Raw genomic sequence first — 18,280 nt, 5'->3', positions numbered from 1 at the left:
AGAGTGCTGATAACACCCCGATGCTTTAATTGTTGCAGAGCAGTGCTTATACTAAGCCAAGGACATCTCAGCCTTTTGCTCTGTCCTGCCAACGGGCAGGCTGGGGGTGCAGTAAGAGCTGGGAGGGGACAGACCCAGGACAGGTGACCCAAACTAGCCAAAGGGGTATTCCATACCATCTGACGTCATGCTAAACAATATATAGGGGTGGCTAGCCGGGGGGAGAGAGCCGGACTGCTCGGGGTTAGGCTGGGCATCGGTCAGCGAGTGGTGAGCAATTGCATTGTGCATCACTTGTTTGTACATATTATTATTATTTCCCTATTATCACCATTGTATTATTATTGTTATTATTGTTATTATTATTTTGTTATTATTATTTTCCTGTCTTATTAAACTGTCTTTATCTCAACTCACGGGCTTCACTTTCCATTTCTCTCCCCCGTCCCAGGGAGGGAGGGGGGAGGGTGAGCGAACGGCTGCGTGGTGTTTAGCTGCCGGCCGGGTTAAACCACGACAGTCTTTTTGGCGCCCAACGTGGGGCCCGAAAGGTTGAGATAACGGCAGATCTGACCAGAGTGTGTTAAACTAAAATTGGTGTAAGGATTAGACCTGCTTAATAGTCACTTGTCATAATGCTGATTGCTTTAATCTCAACTCTGCTGCGCCTGTTTTCCAAATTGAGTATTATAGTATGTTATTTTCCGTATTTGCTCTCTGTCGTGTTGTTTATCCTCTCCGGGCCCTGGTTTCAGATCATTATGGTACTGTGTGTTGTAGCAATGGCTTATGAGACGATGAAATATCTGGTCATGACTCTAACTTGTTATTTGTATTCAGTAACATCGTCGACTCTGTACTTTGGAAACTGTATCTTGGAAACTATTAGCAATTATACCTATTGTTTTTTTCCATTAGGGAGTCAATCTGTGGAGGGGAAAGGGGAGAATATTTTTTCTTACTTGCTTACTCTCCCTTTCTCCTTCACCACCCCTGTATCCTCCTGGATCACTCTGCCTTCTCCCTCAAAAACCATTAATTTATTTACCATTATTTATAGTGAATATAAATAATATAAAAAAAATAGTGAATATAAATATAAATAATATAAAAAAAATAGTGAATATAAATAAGATGCTAGTAACAAAGTTAATTTCACAGTACATACCTTAAGAAATACAGGCGTTAGCTAATTTAGGAAGAAAATGGTTTAAATGCTTTCATTTTTTAAAAGAAGTGTCAAGGAATTTTTGTACAATGATTTTTATATCAGTCATTATTCTTACAGATTCTATATATAAAAAAAGAAATATCAGCATTTAGATTTAAATGGTTGATAATTTGAAAAGTATAAATTTCACAGTCAATGATTGTCTAGTGTTTTTAACAGTCGGATTACTAAACCTGCAGTATGTAATTTTATTTTCAAATGTGTTGCTGTTGCCTTTTCGCTTCCACATATATTCAAATATACTTCATATAAAAGTCTCTAATGTTCTTTTCCTGTCAGAGTAAAATATTTGAGATGACTTAAAAATAGAGAGACATGTTTTCTAGGATATAGAATTTGTGAAACCTTTTTTTTTTTTTTTTTTTTTTTTTTGTCGTTTGTTTGTTTTTTCCTTCTTTTTCTGATGTCTTGTAGGATTTGTTTTATATCTTAGAGATACCATCATTATCTTTGACATCTAGTCAGTGAGAGGCCCTTATATTCTCCTAGCATCCTTGGATTTAACATGTGGTTAGATATGTTTTTCATTTTGTATGTATATGTTGCTGATTATGTTTATTATATGTATATGTTTATGTAGCTGATTATAATGTTGCTTCTATCAGTCTGTACAGAGGAAAATGACCTATTGCATATGGTACCTGATGAGCTGATTGTTTTACTGTATTTATTAGTGAGAAATACAACTGCAATGGTTAACTATCCGTGAGTAAGAGTTATGCTGAGAAAGTAGAAGAATGTATTATTACAATACATTCTGAAACTTCAGAATTTGTGGTTAGTACAGTAAGAAAAGGAATTAGCCAGAAGTGTCAGAGACTGAGGCAACTCACATATTTCTATTTTATAGTGATTCCCCCTGAGCTGATGAGTGGGAGAAGAGGAAGATCCATTCCCACAGTTTTCTGCAAGACAGTCGTCAAACTATATTTGTAGACGGGTCAATGGGATGATCTGCTGAATCTCAGTGACAGCCCGTAAAGCCCTCTTAGACATGACAGAACTTCCAGCAAAGATTTAGTACAAATTTTCCATAGTTCAGCTGTACTTGAAACTGTCAAAAACCCTTAATTGTACGTAGATGCTGTGCTTGAATGCTGAGCCTCCCTGTGCCAGCACATAGAAAGCAATAGCATTTGCCCCACAGAGTGAAATTCCAGAGGAAGAAAATGAAGAATCAGTGTCCTAGTGGCTATGGTGCTCAGGCATCACTGTTCAATTTTGGGAAACAGAGCTTTTGAATCCCTCATATTCGGTGCCTTTGCCTTAACCCAGAAGCCACATTATTACATACTGAAACAGTGCAGTATTCCTGATTTTTCCACTATATATATAAATATATATATTTAATGTTTTATGTGATGGAAAACAATAGCTATTAACAACATCTATAAATTAATTTGAGGTTTGTGAGATCTTCTAGCTGGAATTACTTGGAATCACTAGTTGTTATAAGAAGTGAGAATCAGGTATAATTTGTTGTACCAGAAGGCAATACTGAAGCTCAGAGTTTGTAACTTTGAGACAAATAATTTTTAATTTCCTGATGCAAATGGAAAATGACTTCTATTAACATATAGTTAGTTTCGTTATGAACTCTATTTCTTTATGTATTGAAGTGAATTCTTGGATAAAATATGAAATTGGAAAATCATGTTTCTTAGGAGAGAAATGTTTAACTCATGGTGTTTTTATTTCTCTTTTCTGTTTTACTCCGTGTTTGTAAACTGAATTTATGAACTTGCAGTAAAGTAGGTTGAATTCTCTGATATTTACAGTACCCAAGAAATCCAACCTCAGCAGTTCAGTCATGAATCTTTCACATTTTGTATAATTTAGTCATCAGTGTCTCAATTTCTTGATTGATTGTCCAGTATTCTATTATATGTTATATTAGGTTTATAAATGAGATCTTAGATCACTGTGCACAGTGTAATATAAGTTTTTCAATTTTGATTGCAGTAGTCAGAAAATGCTACATAAATCATTTTCTCACACCCTGCAAATCAAGTGATATTTTCCCTCTTGAACTGTAAACAAAAATCTATCACCATAAAAAAAACAAATTGCTTTAGTAACATTGGTGTAAACTGGAGCACGTCCAATAACTGTGGGCTTCAGACATAGCAAGACCAGCTTGTAGCTTTAGCACTTTAATAATGATAACAATGGTAATGATGATGACAATAAAATAAAGAGAATACAGTACTTATACCAGGAGAAAAAACAGTCTGGGTGGGGGTGGTGATAGAGAGGGTTCTCAAATTTGGGACCTTGATTACTTCTTTTTATGTTGGGGGCTGAGGGTTGGGGCATTACGGGCTTTAGAAAGCTTCAGAGCAAAACTCTACTGTCTAGTTTAACTGGTTTTAATAAATTTATTTTTCCACTCTTCTAACACTCAGAGACTTTTAATGTAAAATGATAGAATGATAAAATGATAAAATGTAAAATGATAGATATGCTTTGTTAATAACAGGCAGATGTGGAAAATCTACTGTAAATATTATGCTCATATGTGTTTCCTTCACTTCATCATCTCATGATGATTTCAGTTTTAAGTGGATTTAAGCAGCATACATAATTCACAAAGTAAATGAGATGAGTAGTTGGTATGCAAGTAAGATTTAGCAAATGGCTACAAGTAAAGATAAAGTGTATGAACTGAGATTGCATGCCTTGGATACTGGTATAGGGTTTGTTTCAGCAAGTCTTATACTCAGCAGTGATTGCATTCCTGTTTCCGTCAATGGGCCTGATTCTACATTCATTAGTGGCATTTAATACCCTACATTGTATGTAGCTTCTTGTGAAATTAAATCTGTGTAATTATTCACTATGAGTATGGCTAATGAATTTCAGCCCAGTGGGATTATTTTGAGAGAACCTATAATTTGTGGATGTATTGACACTGGTATTGCTTGCTTTCTTCCATCTGTATCTCAGTTTAACCAAGACTTTTACAAGTCTCACTGTAATAAATTTGTGAAAATAAGAGTCAAAAACTTCCAAGTCAAACAATTGAAGTGACAGAATATGACAAAGGAAGGATGAAGGAATCATTTCTTTACAGGGAGTTGAAAGTTATTAAATATCTATAGTATATTAAGCAGTACTATGAAAATTCCTGTTCATGATTCTAGATTCTCTATACATTCAAAAAGGAATCACTTTCTACTGATGTCCCTAGTTTTAGTACTGTTCTCAATATATTACCATATAATAAATTTTGAAACTGTATCAAGCATAAGAGTTTATATTCGATGTCCAGAAGGATACCTTAAAAAACATATATTGTAACTTCTGTAGGCAAAGTTGTAATGTTCAGATTGGGAAGATGATACAAACATTCATAATGTAAAAGGTTAGCATGAATTATCAAAAACTGTGATATATGCTCTAACCCTGCCGCAGAAGTGTTCAGGAAGGTATCCCTGCTTGAAACATGCGGCTGGTAGTGTGAAGGATTGCAGTGTGAATATTTGTACTTGTTCCTTTGGGCCCCAGCCTTCTGATCCTAACCAAAAAGAGTGTATTCGTTTTCCCCTATACAGCATATAATCCTTTTGTACAATTGTTTTTCCTTCTACAGGCACATCTCATTATAAAACATACGTTTCAGTGTTAGGTGGGAGCAAGTAGGAAGAGACAGTGTAGGAAGAAGGCAAATGATAATGATGGTATTCTTGCCTTTATCTGTATATAACTTTCCTTGTAATGCTGATGCTGCTTTAACCTTTAAGCAAATGTTAATTGAGACTGCATCAAAGAAAATATTTTGTTGAAACAGGCTAATGTGTATTTATTATAAATATAGTAACTATATAATTAAGAATTATTATATAATTTGTTGCACGTTAGTTGACAAGTATAATTTAAAGGATGACTTTATACAACATATAAATTTCATAGATATATTCTGAACTTACAAAATGGTATTTTAATGTGGCAAGTGCCTCATTTAGTTATAAAAATACCTATAAATAATTCTTACAATATAAACAAAATATATTTTAATAGTATTTCCTCTTTCTGTTATTTTTGTATCTATCATTATTTCTGTCTACTTAACACTGTAATAAGTAGAACAGTATAGTTTATAAGATGTTTTCTACTTCAGTGAGCATGTCTTTAATTAGATGTCTGAAGTGCAAAATGAGAGGAATATACCAGTATATATTTTGAATACAAGTTAGAACAATCTTTCAATTAAAAATTTACAAAGAAAAGTGAGCAAGAAAGGTCAAAAATATACCTCAAGGAAAAAAATAATGTTCTAAAAGAATAGTCTGTGGCCTTTGCAGTTAAAATGTCTCTAAGTATGTCACTTGTACTCCTGCAAAGGATACCATTGTCCATGGAGCCAAATATCATACCACCACAGGGCCAAGCCTCTCAGGTCACATATTTTAAGTGTAAACTCATCCCTCTAATCCCTTCCTGGAGATGTTTTCCCACCACTTACTTTAATGCCCTTCAGAGGTATTTGTGACTGAAGTCACAGCTTTGCCATTGCATATGAACCTACTTCTAGGGCTGTAGTGAGAGTAGGAAATAGTGCAAGATCCTGGAGAACTGGGTCTCTTCCCTGGTAACATGGTGGGGACATGTTCCCTGCATGAGAGGAGTATCAGAAAACATACTGTTGCACAAAGTAATAGATTTGTTAAAGTTTCCTCTAATTTCACAGGAAGAATTATTCAAGGACAATGTTCATACTTGTCATACTTCGTCTTTTTTTCCCCACACATAATAAAAAATACTTTGTAGAGGTACATTATTACCATTCTCTATCCAGCATGTACCTATTTGGAGAAAAAATACATCAGCATTATGTTCTTAAAGAATACAATATGGCAAAATAAATAAATAAATAAATAGATAGATAGATAAATTACCATGCTCATTATGGTAAGCAAGAAATGAGAACATTTTAACTAAGGAAGAAAAACTGCTAGGCTACTTTTAGGATCCCGTACTTTTTTTTTTTTTTTTTTTTTTTTTTTCCGTGAGAGTGAGATTTCTTTTAATTTAATATATCTCTGTATTTGAATCAAGGAGTTTGGAAGCAATGCTTGTATGTAAGGTCATCGTATTTGAATTTCTAAATACCTACTGACAGCTGTAGTTTTTGGAAAGGAATTTAGTTTGAAACAGCTGATATCACTGTGAGTACAAAATAAAAGAGTTCTGCCACAGGCAGAAATATGTATTAAATAATAAACCAAATTGATTACTATCATATATTTACAATTCTGTGAAGTTTATGCTCTTAAGATGATTTCAATTGAAAGTAGTGATAATGTTAGTGACAACTACAAGACAATAGCAATAATATGTAGTCTGGTTGTAGACCACTTCAGAAATAAATCAGGGTATGGGGAGACAATTATTCAATATTTTGGTTTAGGTCTCAAATTAAAGTTTTCACATTGTGTAATTTTCTTAAAAATAAATAAATAGTTTAAATAAATAAAGAAGTCCAAAATATATGTAAAAAAATGTAATAATGCAATTAATTTTCCTCTCTTCCTTTTCTTATCGTGCATATATACAGTCATCTTTGCTAAGTTAGTGAATAGGTGGGAAAAGTACTATTAGATATTTCATTGAGTCTAAGAAGTTCACAACTGTAAATCATAAAAAATACTCCTAACTAATATTTTGACTCTAAGATCAAAGTAAGGCATCGGCTTTAATATAGTTGCCTAACTTAAATATGCACATGTTGAAGAATCATGTTAAAATAAATACATTTCATGCATTTTTTCTTCTGTTGTTAGCAATAGCAGGATTCTACTTTCTCTGTTTTTCCACAATTTTTTTTTCATTAAGGAAAAGACATCTGACTAATTTTAATATGATTTTTTTGGGGGGTGGAAAGTGCAAGATTAGTGGATTAATCCATTTTTGTTAGGGTAGTGTCCTTGTGGTGGAAAATATAAATGATTAGAATTTATTGTTTTGAAGTCAAATATCTTATTTTTGAAGAGCATTATGGAAGTCTTTTCTTGTTCTTTTGTGTATTTGAATACACATATGAGTGTACATTGCTAGCTAATGGTTATATAGTATGTTATTTATATTTTAACAATGAAAAATACAGTAGCTAGTCAAGATCTGCTGAACTTTACTTTCTAAATACTAGACCCCTAGAAAAGCATCTTTTCAGATGCTTTTATCTTTCATCTTTTAGTTTTATAATCTATATCTCATATGCCTAATTATATTGGTTAATTGAATTGCTTAATTGTTTATACATAATGTTTGTTTGTTTAATTACTTGAAATATATGTCACAAAAATAAATAAATAAATAAATAAAAAAGAATCAAAGAGATGAGATCTGCCTGGAATGTCTTCCTTGTTTATTTTGCTAATTTCTCACTCTATAGAGAGTCTCTGTTTCTTACCTCCTAAGAAGGTTTTCCCATTTTATAGGTGGCATGTAACATCGTTTGCGGAGTGACTCATAATTTCTTATTTACGATAAAACATGCATTTGTCCACTGTGAGGATTTGGTTTATATTATACTACTCCAGACTGTTTCAGCACAGGCAGGATTTCCCTAGCCATTGTATTAACACCAGTTTTTCCTTTTGTCTCTATGGAAATCTACAGGAATCTTTACGGGAAATGAACACGAACAATTTAGTTATACCATTTGTCTTTATAATGCCTCATTAAGTTTTACACTTTATGTGTCTGTTGGTGGGACAGGTACCTGATGTTTTCTTGCTGTTTGTTAGACATGTAACTTCCTAGAGCAGACAGTCATACTCTCAGCATGATGGTGTTCCGTGAAAGCACGGGGAAAATCAGAGGCCGCTTTCTTTTGTTATCCGTCTCTGTAGATGTTCAGAGAATGAACAGGTACAGACTCTAAGCTCAATGAGAATATGTTTGAGAAACTGGGAGTATAAATTATGGAGATTTTTTTTTTTTTCTCGGTAGTAAAGAAGTAAAGCTCCAAAATACAGATTAAAGCTTTGCAGGACAAACATTATTATCTAATCACTTTTATTCATCTTTTCATGAGTTAAGTAAAATTAATTTAATACAGAATATAAAGGCATTTTTTTGGTTTTAAGGAAACAGGTTAGATTTTTTATCTGAAATAATATTAATCACTCACTACTCCTTGAAGGAAACTTTTATACTCTAATTCTTCCTTTGAGTGGAACACGAACTTTATAGTCTACTTTCATTTATAAAAGTTCTTTCTATTTCTGTTTGTAGAATTTCATTTTCATGAAGAAGTAGAACTGGATGTAGATAAGCACTGCCTTTTTTCAGTATTTTTTCTTCTGTGAAAATAAATTGTTCACAGAATTAATTTCATTAAAATATTTCTAATTGAATCTCAATTCACAATGTTTTCTCCCATCATTCTTTCTTTTTCTCCATGGGGGAAGAGTGGGCAAGGATGAGGCAAGAGGGGGCCATTTTCTTGAAACTGTGATGTGTTGTTAAGCTCCATTTGCTGGTCTTGGTCTTATCACTTCAGAAAGATGCTTAATTTCCATTTGACACTGTAAAGAAAAGTAAACCTATGGGCATCTTGTAAGAACTGGTAATGTCACCATTTCATGTTTAAGATGGAGACAAGCAATTCATGTTTTCTCATGGAAATTAAAATCAACGGGACCACTATTCTGTTCAATCTTGCTTCAAAGTTTGGTTGAACAGCCAGAGAGGTGGGATGGATCTTTTCTTTCAAGTGCTTATTGATCATTGCAATGAGAAATCCAGCCCAACATATAGCTCCACATGTGACAATAAAAAGGGGAAAATCACTCAGCTGCACATTTTGACAGTGACCTCAGCAGACCAGTATGTTCCTGTGTGTTAAAGAGAGTGCCAAAAACTAGTCCCAGATGCCTGCCCAATGCCCTGCCACAACAATGGGTCATATTAGTTCTACAAAGTGAGGAACCATTATTTGATGTAGCTCAGGTTTTGTTCACATTGGAACATCCTCCATCTCCGTGTGCTTCCAAGTGTTTTCATTCTGTAGCTTGGTCATTAGGTTAGATGGCATAACTGTTATAAATTGCCACTAGGATGCTATTATAATTAAAAGATTTTATTTAATATTTTTTTTCTCACTTAGTGGAAGCAGAATAGAACATTAGTTCTATTACTGTATACATTTTGAATTGTTTTAGTATATTGATTTACAACAACTATTCAATATATTCAATATTCAATATTCAATAAATATATTCAATATACTTAGAGCAATGCTTTAGATGTGAATAAAGGGTTTTCTTGTTACTACAGATGAAACAAAAAAATAAGGGGAGCAGCCTCATTACTAGAGGTAATAAGTACTCTACAACACAAATTTACTCATTGCTCTTAATTTCCTTATCAGCTTTTCAAAACATCTCCAAGCACATTTATTCAACATTTGGAAGACATAAGGTTCATCTCAGCTTCCTCTATGCTCAGAGACTGTCTGTTTGTTTGTATGGGTTATAAATTTGACCCAGTCTCACATAAGGGTTTTTAAAGTGGTTTCAAAAATATTTGCTGTACAATTTTTAAATATTTTATTTACTATAATGAGATATATTAATGTCCAATAGTAAGGCCTAAGACTTAAACAGGTGAAATTTGATGATTTTTCAGAAATTTGTTAGCTTAAGCTGGACAGAATAGTCATTCAAAAAGTTTTTATTCCCTATTTGCATGAGTATTCAAGTACATAAAACATAAATACTGCAGTTTGAAAACTTGCAGTTCTTCTTATTATTATGATACTACTCTGAAATTAACTTTATTTAACACTAATACTTTCAGAAAAACAAAAATGCTGCAAACACTTCAAAATCAATTAATTGCAAATTTAAGTGAATATCCACCAGAATTTGTTTGTGGTATTCTCCTAATACCAAGCATTTGTATTATTTTACACATGCAGCTTTCCAGTTTATTTATTTATTTGTGGCTTGGCTGTAAAAACCCTCAGTTGAGGATCCAGATGAACAGAACTCTACCTAAACTATGTAGTTCTTACTTTGGTCCACACTTTCACATGACTGAGAAACAGACTGCACTCAAATAATCATCTTTGTCTATTTTCCTTTTTAAACTTATGCCTCTGTTTCAAGGTTCAAGCCAATGCTTGAAACTGCTAGTGGGTAGATACTTCAAGAGCTGGTGTACAGTAGGCATTCAATATACACATCTGAGAGACAAAAATGAAAACTCTTGTTTTATTTCAGCAAGAGACTGGATAACAATCAGAGCAAGTATTACTAGAGGGCAAAGTGTCAGAAAAGCAATCAGCAGATAAGCAGATAAAATGGTGGTGGAACAGTACTGCATATCAGATGAGTCTGTGAGGTGATGATCAAGAAAGGTTAGGAAAAGATAGAATGGATATGAAGAATAATTCTGTCATTGGCTTCCCTAAATGGCTTGCTGTACTTGATACAAAACTGCTGAGGAAAAACAATTTGACTGTATTGTAGGAAAAATTACATTTGCCACAAAAAACCAAAACAAAACATAACAAAACACCTTCAGAACTGTATTGTGTTGTATTGCCATGTACATTTTGTCATTTGCTAAAATGATCTTCATTAGGTGAACATGACATTACTTGAACTATTTCCTAGTCTCAGAAATATGTAAAGCCTTACATGACACAGATCATTAGTACAAAGGAAAACTACTCAGTAAAAGCAGTCTTACAAATTTTAAATAAATTTTAAAATAATCTTAAATGATCAATTTTAGAAAAGGTATTTTAAAGAGCCCAAACATTGTCTTTTCAAAAACTCATACCTGTTTTTCTTTAAAAATGTGAAAATAAATAAAACACTTTGATTCTTTCCAGAAGTTCACATTTTTTGCTGACTTCAGGCTGAAATTGTTTGTAGTTTTGCCTATCCCAATACTCAGTTCTTTACATTACCTTGTCAGAACCATGTGTGAGTGAAGTCAGACTGAATGAGTATGTGCTGCCAAACCTTTGTCTGGAAACAAGTATGCTTAGGTTGATGATACATCTTATTAAAATGTTGTTTTCTTGATAGTTCACATTCTCACTGGAGATATGAAATGCCCAGGTTCCAGATCTTGTCCCAGTAAATTTTTCCCAATTGAAGATGTCAGCAGGAAAGTTTAATGACAGCCTGGCAGTTAATGCAGTTCTCTGGGCATCAGTACTGTGGCTTCAAATTCTGTCAGAGGAGGTCATTCAGTAGAAGACTAATATCTTGGCTATATATCCTACCCTGTACTTATTGAGTGAACAGATGGAGGAAAGACGGTTTCTTCTTACCTGAAAATGTAGTTCATACCCTCCTATTTTTCTCTAACAAAAGTTATACCTCAAGTCAAACCTTATTCTAAGAAAGACTGCAGAATATAACAAAATAAAGAAATATTAACAATGTAAAATGTAAAGTAAGACCTATTTATTGTTTTAAAATTAGTATTACAGAAATATAGCTTGGTTTTAATTATTGGACATGCTCTCAGTTATTTAATAACTGTTGGTTCCATTTTAGTTGGCAGTGTTTTATGCATTTATTAAAAAAAAAAAGGGGGGGGGGGAAAAAAGTGAAGTTTCCTGCTGCGTCTTCTTCAGCCATAGCACAACAGTATTTTGGAGGAATATTTGTAGCTTGAAAAAATAGTATAGAGAAGAAGTTGCCTTGGGCTTGGCTTGTTGTCTTCATGCTTGGCATGCCTCTTGCAGCTCTCCTGCTACAAAGGACCCTGAGGAAGTTGACTAGTGCAATCTAAGAAACATGAAATATAGGTTTACCTTAAAAAAAAAAAAAAAAAGGAATAAATAAAAATTAGTATTACTATCTGCCTAGCTTTTGTTTTTGTTTTTGTTTTTGTTTTTTTTTTCCTTCCTCCCCTAGAGGAAAAAAATCTATAAAGCAGTAACAATTGATTTTATGATTTTACTCTTAAAGATGTGCTTGATGTTCATTATCAATATATGCAAGAACACATCAATGTGCAGAGTCATTTAGAAACGCATCTCTTACTTTCAGTTTGCAGTTAATAAAAGTGACTTATTAGTACACAGGGCAGGATAAAGTATTCTGCAATAAATATACTTAAAATATATTCACCTTCATATTTTACAAACATTAAGGAATAATCTGTGGGATGTAGCTGGAACAGAAAAGAAAGGCATTTTGAATCAGTAAAAATAGTCATGGTAACTTTGTATCTGTTGCTTCCTCTTTACTATGGTGTATGAGATATAAGTGTTTTTTCCAGCACACAGTGCTTCTGTCATAATGACATAGAAATTAGTTTTAGCTCTTCATTACCTTTGAACATCTTCATAGACTAATTTAAGATCATGTATTTCTGTTTTCCATACAAAACTAGCTACACTGAACGATTATATAGCTTTTAATTGTAAATTTGTTAGGTAAATATTCATTCTCCTACTGTACATCTCAGAGTGTAAGTTTTAATAGATGAAATAGTCTATTTGGGGGTTGCACTATATGACCTCCAGAGGTCCTTTCCAACTTTAGCCATACTGTAATTCTGTTAAATGAAACAACAGGTACATTGAACTGCCTGTAGGTAAGACTATGTTTGTGTTTTCAGTACTTCTCCTGTTTTGAATTTTCTACTACAGGAAGCATCTGGAGTTTCCATACTGAAGAGACTATTTTTCTGGCATGTGCCAAGACACTGAAAGTAATGCTGCCTTGGGGAAAGGATCACAGATGCTCCTTGATTTCTCACTGAGGTAAATTTGTCACCAGTCTCCAGATCTACTATCATTCTTTGCTGTCAGATTCTTTTGAGAGAGAACTGGAGAGGTCTGTGTTGTTCTGGTCCACATCCCCTTAACACGTTAAGCCAAGGAAAATGGGATTTTGAAATGGAAAGACTAAGCCTGCCATTGGCCTTTGTTTTTTCTTATTGTTATAAGTGAATCACAGAATCACAGAATTGTCTAGGTTGGAAGAGACCTCCAACATCACCGAGTCGAACCTCTGACCTAATACTAACAAGTCCTCCACTAAACCATATCACTAAGCTCTACATCTAAATGCCTTTTAACTGGCATCATTATATTCAAAGGGATCGTCCAATGCTAATGAAAGGTTTATTTTCCCCTTTTATATGCTTAGTGTTTTCTACTGGGTCTTTTGCAGTTATTAGCCATATAAACAACCTGTACAATTTCTAGTGCTGAGACAAGGGAAGCAGTGGAGGCTTAGACAGAAGAGCCAGACAAAGCTTTTTTGAGGCAGGGTACAACTCAATCTGAATTTAGTGATATTTATAAAAGGCAAGTAAACAGTGCTGGGTGCGCAGGGAGCCTACACACTACCAACACGCATGTACAACCGTCGAACTTTCAAAATATATAGAACATTGTTTTTATATATTCATAACAAACCCGAATACGCCTATACATATGTACAATCAGAAAAGTTATCGATTGAAACATAAACATGGCAAAGTTCTGAATTCTGGCAAGTGTTTAATAAACAATCCTTTAAGTCTATTACTATTAATGTCCATGACTGGGGGAGCATAGTTGGAGGTGGTAATCCTTGATGAAGTGCTCCAGTATCTTCTATGACTTCATTAATTTTTCTCAGATTATATAACATCTCCATTTTCCATTCCTTTTCTTGCTATAAACACTGGAGAATTCCAGGGCTAGTCGTGGGAACAATATGTCTCGCTTTAAGTTGTTAAGCAACTCGGCCTTCAGGCCCTATGTATCCTATTCCTCCCGGATCGAAGGGAAACATATCCGTCTCCTTTTCAAGGCCAGTAGGGCCTGGGTTGAAAGGCACGTCTAGGTCACCAGGGGGCGTAACAGCAAAGGCCTGCGATGGCAGTAGCGGCGGGGTGGCTGATGGTGTAGCAGAAGTGGACGAGTGTGGACGAGCCCACAGCTCCCTCACTGTCTGGCAAACCACATGTTTCTGACTGTGATCCCACAGGGCTCTTTAAGGCCTCAGAGACTGCTCACCAGGTGCCGAGCAATCCCACTGCCACCTTGTCATTTTTAGTAGCAGAGTCCCACACCTTGACCTCAATTTGGACTCATATTTCAGGATCATAAACTGTCTGATTGTTAATAAGGAGAATAAGCTGTAAGATTACCAGGACAATCTTTGTTCCTAAGGACATATGATTCCCCATGATGTGCAACTGCTTACTAGCGAGGGGCAGTTGTGTGCACGGGTCCGCTTCTCTCAGTTTGAGCTTCTCTCCAGCTCCAGTGTGCCTATTTCCAGGGACTTTCTGTACGAGCTTCTTTGAGCATTTTGCTGAGTTTGGCCGAACCTATCTTCATGAGGCTATCAATGTCCCTGTTCCTGTCTTCTTGGTCTCTGTTCTGCTAGCCTGTCCCTATTCATTCTTTTTTTTTTTTTTTTTCCTACTTTATTGATGGTATAACATTATTATATCATGTTGCTTTTTTTTTTTTTTTTTTTTTTTTTTTTTTTTTTTTTTTCTTGAGGACAGGCACCCCTCATACCCTTCGCCCCACAGCAGTCCTTTTCAAATAACTTTTCATTGGTCATACAACTTTGCCCGGCAACCAGGAAACACCCAGCAACTTCCATGCCTTAACAGCTGAAGAACAAGTGACCCGAAATGGCATGGTGTCTCCTGAATCACCCTTTGTTCCCTCTAAACTCTTTTACATTCAAGATGGCCTCATTCTTAAGAATCTGATGTTATCACCAGCCATGGGGCTTGTTGACCCCAATGGCCACACTCCCACATCTCCCCCTTCTTTATTAACACCAACCATCTTCTTGACAGGAATTATTACTCCATATATCACATTATGATACAAAATACTAGTTAGCAGGTCAACATTGCTTTCAGCAGGATGTGTACATACTCAGAAGTAAACTCTCTGCTTCTGTTGTCTGGGAAAAGATTTCTCTTATATTGCAAATGACTGATAATTGAATAGCTTCAAATATGTGCTATTATGTTATGTCCACAGGAACATTTAAATAAGATTCTGTTCTATTGTTTCTGATTTTCATTGCAGAGAGATGGTGCTTTCAGTGGAAAGTAAATGAGGCTGACAGCACTTATAGTGTTCAGAAAAAAATATGCAAGCTGTTCAAGGATGTGTAAAAATGCAGATTGACATAAATTGAGTCACTATGATAGAAACCATTCATGCAAAGCAAGTAATGCCATGACAAAAAGTAGAGTGAATATGGGGGAATTACTATTTTATTGATAGTGAGTCACATCATTCTTTTAGTTGTTTGAATGCTAGTGTAAATTCTATTAACATGGAAATCTTGGATATAATTTTAAAACAAAAATAATTTCTGTAGAGCAAATCAAATATTAAAACCAAGCTGTGTCACTTAGATTGAATTATTTGAAGTATGACATGGATAAATTATCCTGATCAGTAGAGGAACAGAAATTGATCTGAAGGGTGCCAGGATGTCTGATATGTCATTCTATCTATCAAGTAAAAAGGAAAGAGCCATGAATTGAGGATAAGGGCAGAAGCTCAAATCACAAAATTTATAGCTGATAAGACCTGAGGTATTTCTCAGAGCTTTCACCTTTTGCTGTATAACCATCTGTAGTTAGCTAAATGACTGTGTTACTCTGCAATAAATTTCATCACCAGTTTTATTGCCAAGTGACTTCTATTGTATCCTTTGTGGTGCTGTGCTCACTTTCAGCATCTCAGCAGACCATCTCACTTCCTACCTGTCCCAATTAAGACTAATCCACAAACATCTCTGTTACCACCAAAATGCTGGAAGGAGCAAAAAGGCTTTCTAAGATAAGGATCATGGCATTTATTTGGAAAGATTATTGCTATCTTTAATATAGTATTTTTGAATGTTTCTATGGAGGACATGCAGGTTGCCCTAGGCTTCTTTGGCTGAATGAGGACTGGCAACAATGTTGTGGTTGTAATTAAAGATTTATTATTGCAATTGGTGTAACTTATTATCTATAATATCTCTGCAGATTGGATCAAAGTCTTTTCACTTTACAGTCATAACACAGACTCAGATTTTATGTAAAAGATCTTGAATCACTCAGCCTTTGGAGGAGACTGATGATTATGTAGGCATCCCTGGCCATCAGGCAACATGGGTTTTGATGTCCAGTAGCAGCAGGTCTAGTCCAAGTCCCACACAGGACTTGATGCTGCTTGGTTTCATGGACAGAACTCCCTGTACTGTTATGTTTCCTGGTTCCATGAAGTTGTCACTGCATCCTGGCAACCCAGCACCTTGGCTCAGTGGGAGATGCATCTCAGATGGAGATGCAACAGGAAGCATGAAGTTATGTCCTCAATATGGAAGATGAAGTTAGGCCCTCAGTAAGAGAGATGAAGTTATGTCACCAATAAAGAAACATCAGTTACTGATCCTAAAAGAACCCTGGTGTCCATGTGGTCATTATGGCACAATTGGGTGTCTCCCTTCCTCTTTGTGACCTAACACTTAGGTCAACTTGTTCATGAGTGTCTCCACACCTTGGCACCAGAGAGAGAAGGCTGGGAGCACCAATCCTTTTCCTCTTCACAGTCCTTTAATTTAGACTGTTGTGAATAATCTGTGTATTATCAGCATGTTTTGTTATCAGCGGTTCTTTCTTTTCCAACCACTTCTATTTAGGCTGCTATCATTGACTGCTGACATTTTAGTGGCATCCATATTTAATTATATTCTGCTACAAAACCTGATTACTTTATTCCTACACTTTCTTACATTTCAGGTTCTCTTTCAAATAAACTCTCTTATCACATCAGTTTAATGTCCTGAAATTTGCTACTCAGCTACTTACCTTCTGTGATGAAATAACTAATAGTTTCTCACTGGCGGGTGTCTTTGTGTTTCCTAATTATGGCTTATGCTATAAACTCCTGTTAAGTATCTTTGTTATTACACATATTTTTATTATACAACTTAGATTTTTATGGTTGAATTCAAACTATAATTAGTAAGAATGACTGCAAGTTTCCAAGGACTTGGTGTATTGTCAACACATGAAAAATCTGTAATCACACTTGACAGTTATGAGGAATCAGTGGTCTTTCACCACTGAACTGCATCGTATCTAATGTAATCCAATTATTTAATAAACATTTTGCATGGATAAGAAGGACTACAGGGCTTCACTCATATCATCTGGTTTGGAGTTTTTAGTTTTCCTGGATCTCAATTTGTGTATAAACTCAAATGTCCTTCAAACAAGTTAAATGATGTCCTTTATCAGACTTCACAAATATTTTTGAAAAATGAGGAGGAATGAGAAGGGGAATTGAGAGGATTATTGTTCATAGCTTAAAGATGAGAAAACATAAGTACAGTGATTACACAGTCTGACATCAGTAACTGGATCCATGGCAAATCTAATACTGGAATAGAGAATCCTAGCTCTTTCAGCTCAGTTTTAGATATTACACAGCTATTGCTTAGGTCAGTTAGCCCAAAACTCTGAGATGTCAGGTTTGCATATCACAGCAAATTTGAAAATTATAATGAGACCAGAAATCTTTCTATCACTGATAAAATATTAATGCTGAAAACTGAGGTTCTCAAGAAATCATAAAAATATAAGCTTTCCCCAGGAAAACCATCTCAGCCGCATTCTACATCCCATCTCTCTTACTGGTTGCATTAATAAACACATCATTTAGCGCACTAAACTTTATATTTAATGAACAGTGATGGAAATATTTTTGTACATAATTTATAAAGTAGTGTTGCAGGACAAACATTAGATGAGAAAATTTCCTGAATTTCTTGAGTGCCTACCATCTCTATGGTAAAATAAAACAAAGCATGTCCTGTCCTTTGCACCCCAATTAAATCCTTCTCTTTTCTGTGTTGCTGATATGATAAAAGAAATTAAACACTGAAAAAATCTCAGGCTATATCAATCAGCCTATTTTTCTTGAGGTAATGTACTGTGTGTAACAAGAAGAGCTGTCTTATTTTCCAAAGTCATATCCAGAGAACTGTCATCCAGAAGACCACAGCAAACTCCTACAAAGAATTAATAACCAGAGATAGCTCCTCATAC

The 18,280-nt window shown here is 34.8% G+C and overlaps 1 long non-coding RNA gene across 1 annotated transcript in view; it reads left to right on the top strand.

The window, feature by feature from the left end:
• Window positions 1-209: 209 nt before the first annotated feature.
• Window positions 210-18,280, top strand: part of LOC119716169 (uncharacterized) — a 48,838-nt gene continuing 30,767 nt past the window's right edge. Inside the window, exons 1-2 of the long non-coding RNA XR_011807248.1 lie at window positions 210-270; window positions 12,858-12,971. This is a non-coding gene — a long non-coding RNA (uncharacterized lncRNA). The remainder of the gene's footprint in view (window positions 271-12,857; window positions 12,972-18,280) is intronic.

The sequence above is a fragment of the Anas platyrhynchos genome, chromosome 2 (genome assembly GCF_047663525.1).
Source record: "Anas platyrhynchos isolate ZD024472 breed Pekin duck chromosome 2, IASCAAS_PekinDuck_T2T, whole genome shotgun sequence".
NCBI lineage: Eukaryota > Metazoa > Chordata > Aves > Anseriformes > Anatidae > Anas > Anas platyrhynchos.
This window is presented reverse-complemented; position numbering and strand designations above follow the sequence as displayed.